Here is a 7,500-nt window from a genome sequence, read left to right as displayed (position 1 = left end):
TAAAGGTGGACGTTTGGGTCTTTAAGGGTTAAAGGTGGACGTTTGGGTCTGTAAGGGTTAAAGGTGGACGTTTGGGTCTGTAAGGGTTAAAGGTGGACGTTTGGGTCTTTAAGGGTTAAAGGTGGACGTTTGGGTCTGTAAGGGTTAAAGGTGGACGTTTGGGTCTTTAAGGGTTAAAGGAGGACGTTTGGGTGTTTAAGGGTTAAAGGAGGACGTTTGGGTGTTTAAGGGTTAAAGGTGGACGTTTGGGTCTGTAAGGGTTAAAGGTGGACGTTTGGGTCTGTAAGGGTTAAAGGAGAACGTTTGGGTCTTTAAGGGTTAAAGGTGGACGTTTGGTCTGTAAGGGTTAAAGGTGGACGTTTGGTCTGTAAGGGTTAAAGGTGGACGTTTGGTCTGTAAGGGTTAAAGGTGGACGTTTGGGTCTGTAAGGGTTAAAGGAGGACGTTTGGGTCTTTAAGGGTTAAAGGTGGACGTTTGGTCTGTAAGGGTTAAAGGTGGACGTTTGGGTGTTTAAGGGTTAAAGGAGGACGTTTGGGTGTTTAAGGGTTAAAGGTGGACGTTTGGGTCTGTAAGGGTTAAAGGTGGACGTTTGGGTCTGTGAGGGTTAAAGGTGGACGTTTGGGTCTGTAAGGGTTAAAGGAGAACGTTTGGGTCTTTAAGGGTTAAAGGTGGACGTTTGGTCTGTAAGGGTTAAAGGTGGACGTTTGGGTGTTTAAGGGTTAAAGGTGGACGTTTGGTCTGTAAGGGTTAAAGGTGGACGTTTGGGTCTGTAAGGGTTAAAGGTGGACGTTTGGTCTGTAAGGGTTAAAGGTGGACGTTTGGTCTGTAAGGGTTAAAGGTGGACATTTGGGTCTGTAAGGGTTAAAGGTGGACGTTTGGGTCTGTAAGGGTTAAAGGTGGACGTTTGGGTCTTTAAGGGTTAAAGGTGGATGTTTGGTCTGTAAGGGTTAAAGGTGGACGTTTGGGTCTTTAAGGGTTAAAGGTGGACGTTTGGGTCTGTAAGGGTTAAAGGTGGACGTTTGGTCTGTAAGGGTTAAAGGTGGATGTTTGGTCTGTAAGGGTTAAAGGTGGACGTTTGGGTCTTTAAGGGTTAAAGGTGGACGTTTGGGTCTGTAAGGGTTAAAGGTGGACGTTTGGGTCTGTAAGGGTTAAAGGTGGACGTTTGGGTCTGTAAGGGTTAAAGGTGGACGTTTGGGTCTGTAAGGGTTAAAGGTGGACGTTTGGTCTGTAAGGGTTAAGGTGGACGTTTGGGTCTTTAAGGGTTAAAGGTGGACGTTTGGGTCTGTAAGGGTTAAAGGTGGACGTTTGGTCTGTAAGGGTTAAAGGTGGACGTTTGGGTCTGTAAGGGTTAAAGGTGGACGTTTGGGTCTTTAAGGGTTAAAGGTGGACGTTTGGGTCTGTAAGGGTTAAAGGTGGACGTTTGGGTCTGTAAGGGTTAAAGGTGGACGTTTGGTCTGTAAGGGTTAAAGGTGGACGTTTGGGTCTTTAAGGGTTAAAGGTGGACGTTTGGGTCTTTAAGGGTTAAAGGTGGACGTTTGGGTCTGTAAGGGTTAAAGGTGGACGTTTGGGTCTGTAAGGGTTAAAGGTGGACGTTTGGGTCTGTAAGGGTTAAAGGTGGACGTTTGGGTCTGTAAGGGTTAAAGGTGGACGTTTGGGTCTGTAAGGGTTAAAGGTGGACGTTTGGTCTGTAAGGGTTAAAGGTGGATGTTTGGGTCTTTAAGGGTTAAAGGTGGACGTTTGGGTCTGTAAGGGTTAAAGGTGGACGTTTGGTCTGTAAGGGTTAAAGGTGGACGTTTGGGTCTTTAAGGGTTAAAGGTGGACGTTTGGGTCTGTAAGGGTTAAAGGTGGATGTTTGGTCTGTAAGGGTTAAAGGTGGACGTTTGGGTCTTTAAGGGTTAAAGGTGGACGTTTGGGTCTGTAAGGGTTAAAGGTGGACGTTTGGGTCTGTAAGGGTTAAAGGTGGACGTTTGGGTCTGTAAGGGTTAAAGGTGGACGTTTGGGTCTGTAAGGGTTAAAGGTGGACGTTTGGGTCTGTAAGGGTTAAAGGTGGACGTTTGGGTCTTTAAGGGTTAAAGGTGGACGTTTGGGTCTGTAAGGGTTAAAGGTGGACGTTTGGGTCTATAAGGGTTAAAGGTGAACGTTTGGGTCTGTAAGGGTTAAAGGTGGACGTTTGGGTCTGTAAGGGTTAAAGGTGGACGTGTGGGTCTGTAAGGGTTAAAGGTGGACGTTTGGTCTGTAAGGGTTAAAGGAGAACGTTTGGGTCTTTAAGGGTTAAAGGAGGACGTTTGGGTGTTTAAGGGTTAAAGGAGGACGTTTGGGTGTTTAAGGGTTAAAGGTGGACGTTTGGGTCTGTAAGGGTTAAAGGTGGACGTTTGGGTGTTTAAGGGTTAAATGGTTCCTCTACAGAACTGATCCAGTGTCAGCTTTGGTGGTTTTTCAGAAACTGACTCAGCTCTGGTGGATGTGAGGAAACATCAGCCATGAGGATTAGGACCAGTTATACAGCTGGTCTGGGATCAGCTGACACTGACCACCTCTGTCTCTCCTCTCTCTCTCTCCCTCTCTCTCTCTCTCTCTCTCCTCTCTCGCTCTCTCCTCTCTCTCCTCTCTCCTCTCTCTCTCTCTCTCCTCTCTCTCTCTCCTCCTCAGTTCCTCTCTTCCTTTCGTTCAGAACACACACTCATACCCTCCTGTCAGTCCTCTCTCTCTCCCTCTCTCTCTCCTCTCTCTCTCTCCTCTCTCTCTCCCTCCTCCTCAGTTCCTCTCTTCCTTTCGTTCAGAACACACCCTCATACCCTCCTGTCAGTCCTCTCTCTCTCCTCTCTCTCTCTCCCTCTCTCCTCTCTCTCTCCTCCTCAGTTCCTCTCTTCCTTTCGTTCAGAACACACACTCATACCCTCCTGTCAGTCCTCTCTCTCTCCTCTCTCTCTCTCCCTCTCTCCTCTCTCTCTCCTCTCTCCTCTCTCTCCCTCTCTCTCTCCTCTCTCTCTCTCTCCTCCTCAGGTCCTCTCTTCCTTTCGTTCAGAACACACACTCATACCCTCCTGTCAGTCCTCTCTCTCTCCTCTCTCTCTCTCTCCCTCTCTCTCTCCTCTCTCTCCTCTCTCTCTCTCTCTCTCTCCTCTCTCTCCTCTCTCTCCTCTCCTCTCTCTCTCTCTCCTCCTCAGTTCCTCTCTTCCTTTCGTTCAGAACACACACTCATACCCTCCTGTCAGTCCTCTCTCTCTCCTCTCTCTCTCTCCCTCTCTCTCTCCTCTCTCTCTCTCCTCTCTCTCTCCTCCTCAGTTCCTCTCTTCCTTTCGTTCAGAACACACACTCATACCCTCCTGTCAGTCCTCTCTCTCTCCTCTCTCTCTCTCCCTCTCTCCTCTCTCTCTCCTCCTCAGTTCCTCTCTTCCTTTCGTTCAGAACACACACTCATACCCTCCTGTCAGTCCTCTCTCTCTCTAACAGAACAGATCTTCTGTCCTTCATGTTCCGTCTCTTCCTTTAAAGGCCTCACATTCATAAAATAATCTTCTGCTCAAAGTGAAGTGTTCTGTGGTTCAGACCAAAAAACCTGAGTCTGAACTTCATAAATGTACACGTGTACTTGTGTAGTTGTGTATTTGTGTAGTTGTGTAGTTGATGGATGAGCCTCAGTGAGTCTGTGCAGTAGTTGTTTTGTTTTTTCTTCCCGTCGGCGCCCTCTGCTGTCGGACATGTTCCACTGACAGTCCTGTGGATCAGAAGTGGACCAACGCTGCTGCTGCTGCTGCTGTGGAGCTAGATAGAAAAATAACCCGGTGGTCCAGCCGTTTCCAGGGGCGTGTATGTGTGGGTGGGGGGGTGGGGGGGCTGGTGTCCACTGTACAGAGGTGAGGGGGGGGGGCATCATCAGGAACCCAAAAAGAGTCACATGAGGAGTCAGTGTAACGGACGGATGTCGTCCACAACGGAAAGACTCCCACCGCCGTCCTCAGATCGACACCTCGTATTCTCTGGTTTCCTGAAAACAGAGGGACGGAACAGAGGGACGGAACAGAGGGACAGAAAAGAGGGACGGAACAGAGGGAGGGAACAGAGGGAGGGAACAGAGGGACGGAACAGAGGGACAGAACAGAGGGACGGAACAGAGGGAGGGAACAGAGGGAGGGAACAGAGGGACGGAACAGAGGGAGGGAACAGAGGGACAGAACAGAGGGAGGGAACAGAGGGACGGAACAGAGGGACAGAACAGAGGGAGGGAACAGAGGGACAGAAAAGAGGGACGGAACAGAGGGAGGGAACAGAGGGACAGAACAGAGGGAGGGAACAGAGGGACAGAAAAGAGGGACAGAACAGAGGGAGGGAACAGAGGGACGGAACAGAGGGACGGAACAGAGGGACAGAACGGAGGGAGGGAACAGAGGGACAGAAAAGAGGGACGGAAAAGAGGGACGGAAAAGAGGGACGGAACAGAGGGACAGAACAGAGGGAGGGAACAGAGGGACGGAACAGAGGGACAGAACAGAGGGACGGAACAGAGGGAGGGAACAGAGGGACGGAACAGAGGGACAGAACAGAGGGAGGGAACAGAGGGACGGAACAGAGGGACAGAAAAGAGGGACGGAACAGAGGGAGGGAACAGAGGGACGGAACAGAGGGACAGAACAGAGGGAGGGAACAGAGGGACGGAACAGAGGGACAGAACAGAGGGAGGGAACAGAGGGACAGAAAAGAGGGACGGAAAAGAGGGACGGAACAGAGGGACAGAAAAGAGGGACAGAAAAGAGGGACAGAAAAGAGGGACGGAACAGAGGGACGGAACAGAGGGACAGAAAAGAGGGACGGAACAGAGGGAGGGAACAGAGGGAGGGAACAGAGGGACGGAACAGAGGGACAGAACAGAGGGAGGGAACAGAGGGACAGAAAAGAGGGACGGAAAAGAGGGACGGAACAGAGGGACAGAAAAGAGGGACGGAACAGAGGGACAGAAAAGAGGGACGGAACAGAGGGACGGAACAGAGGGACGGAACAGAGGGAGGGAACAGAGGGACGGAAAAGAGGGACAGAAAAGAGGGACGGAACAGAGGGACAGAAAAGAGGGACAGAAAAGAGGGACAGAACAGAGGGAGGGAACAGAGGGACGGAACAGAGGGACAGAAAAGAGGGACAGAAAAGAGGGACAGAACAGAGGGAGGGAACAGAGGGATGGAAAAAAGGCACGGAACACAGTTTAGTGGATCCTTGAGTCTTAAACAGTTCACATCAGTTCTGGTTCTGGTTCTGGTTCTGGTCAGATGTTCTGGTTCTTTAAGGGTTAAAGACTCAAACAGACTGACCTCATCCAGAGACAAATAAAGCTGATACTGTTCCTGTTTTACATTTCAGTTCCAAACAGTGAAACAAACTCACCTCATTGTTCTTCAGAGGACAGCGTTAAAAAAAAAGACACAAAGAAGAGACAGAAAAACAGACCAGAGTCAGACATGTTGGAAGTGTCAGTGACAGACTGTCAGAACCAACGGCATAACCCTAACCCTGTTCCTGTTCCTAACCCTAACCCTGTTCCTAACCCTGTTCCTGTTCCAGTTCCTGTTCCTAACCCTAACCCTGTTCCAGTTCCTGTTCCTGTTCCTAACCCTGTTCCTAACCCTGTTCCAGTTCCTGTTCCTGTTCCAGTTCCTGTTCCAGTTCCTGTTCCTGTTCCTAACCCTGTTCCTGTTCCTAACCCTGTTCCTAACCCTGTTCCAGTTCCTGTTCCTGTTCCAGTTCCTGTTCCTGTTCCTAACCCTGTTCCTAACCCTGTTCCAGTTCCTGTTCCTGTTCCTAACCCTGTTCCTGTTCCAGTTCCTAACCCTAACCCCGTTCACAGACTAGTCCAGACCCACCGTGGTCTCATATCCTGTGTTGTCACATGTGGTTTCTGGGCTCATGTTCTGGTACTGGAGGCTGGAGGACCCACTGAGCTGGAAGGGTTTCCTCTGAACCCTGAGCACAAACACATGAAGAAGAACACACTGAGCACAAACACATGAAGAAGAACACACTGAACACAAACACATGAAGAAGAACACACTGAGCACAAACACATGAAGAAGAACACACTGAGCACAAACACATGAAGAAGAACACACTGAGCACAAACACATGAAGAAGAACACACTGAGCACAAACACATGAAGAAGAACACACTGAGCACAAACACATGAAGAAGAACACACTGAGCACAAACACATGAAGAAGAACACACTGAGCACAAACACATGAAGAAGAACACACTGAGCACAAACACATGAAGAAGAACACACTGAGCACAAACACATGAAGAAGAACACACTGAACACAAACACATGAAGAAGAACACACTGAACACAAACACATGAAGAAGAACACACTGAGCACAAACACATGAAGAAGAACACACTGAACACAAACACATGAGGACACTCCCACAGTTCAGCAGTGCTGTAACTGAACACATGGCTCTAGTCAGTTTGAGTGTGTCCTGCACTGTAAAAAAAAAAAAAAAAAAAAACAACGTAAAAAACAGTATTATTCCAGCAGCTGGGGCGCCAAAAAAATCCTGTTAAATAACAGAAAATAACCATCTCATAAAAATACGGTAATTTTCCATAGTTCAAATACAGTTTTTTGCCCTAACTTTACATGAGATTTTACATATTTTTTTGACTTTTTACTGTTTAATACAAAATATTTACATGTATTAAAACAATCCAATTCCCTATAAATATATATATAAATAATTTTCAGTGAGACTCAGTTGTCCAATCCACTGATAAAAACTGAATTTGGACAGTTTATCAGTGCTTATACATGTTATACATTCACAAAAATACATTTATTCAACAGTTTTGTTGTGAAACCTCCTGTAATTACACAAGATATTTGTCAATGAACAAACAAGTCTGGTTCAACTGACAGAACTAATACTTCTGTTACCGTTAACTGTCAGGAATTTTATCTGGTTTTATTTACTTATTTATTTTTTTACAGTATTAAACTTTAAATTAACAGTTTAATCTCATAAATAGAGAAGAAATATTTGTGAAATTAAGATACATTTGCAAATGTATTTTATCTGTATTTTTCTGTGAAAAAAGAAAAAAATTCTGTCAAAAAATGGACATTTTGTGGTTCTTCACAGTTCCAGTTTTTTCCTGTTCTTTTCCATTTGACATGTAAAATCACAGTCTGTGTCATTTCACTGATATTTTCCTGTATCTTAAAACACAGGAAAAATCTAAAATAAACAGTGAAAATTCTGTTAAATTACAGATTTTTTTTTACAGTGTGTTTAGGTCACATGTCTGTGTTTCACCTGTTTTTTTTTTTTTTTTTTACCTCCAGGGCTGAAACTCTGGGACAGACACATTTGGTGATTTTTAGGTTTTATTTTTTGTTAATTAAGTGATTTTTAGGTGTTTTTTGGTTAGTTTTTGGGTGATTTTTAGGTAGCTTTTGGGTTATTTTTTGGTGATTTTTGAGTGATTACAGAAGAGCATGAATAATATATTA

At 46.3% G+C, this 7,500-nt stretch overlaps 1 pseudogene; it reads right to left on the bottom strand.

Annotated features, from left to right (window-relative positions):
- Positions 1-3,819: 3,819 nt before the first annotated feature.
- Positions 3,820-7,500, bottom strand: part of LOC115416455 (PHD finger protein 12-like) — an 87,035-nt pseudogene continuing 83,354 nt past the window's right edge.

This window comes from Sphaeramia orbicularis, unplaced genomic scaffold, assembly GCF_902148855.1.
Source record: "Sphaeramia orbicularis unplaced genomic scaffold, fSphaOr1.1, whole genome shotgun sequence".
NCBI lineage: Eukaryota > Metazoa > Chordata > Actinopteri > Kurtiformes > Apogonidae > Sphaeramia > Sphaeramia orbicularis.
Note: the sequence above shows the minus strand (reverse complement) of the source record. Positions and strands in the feature narration are given on the sequence as shown.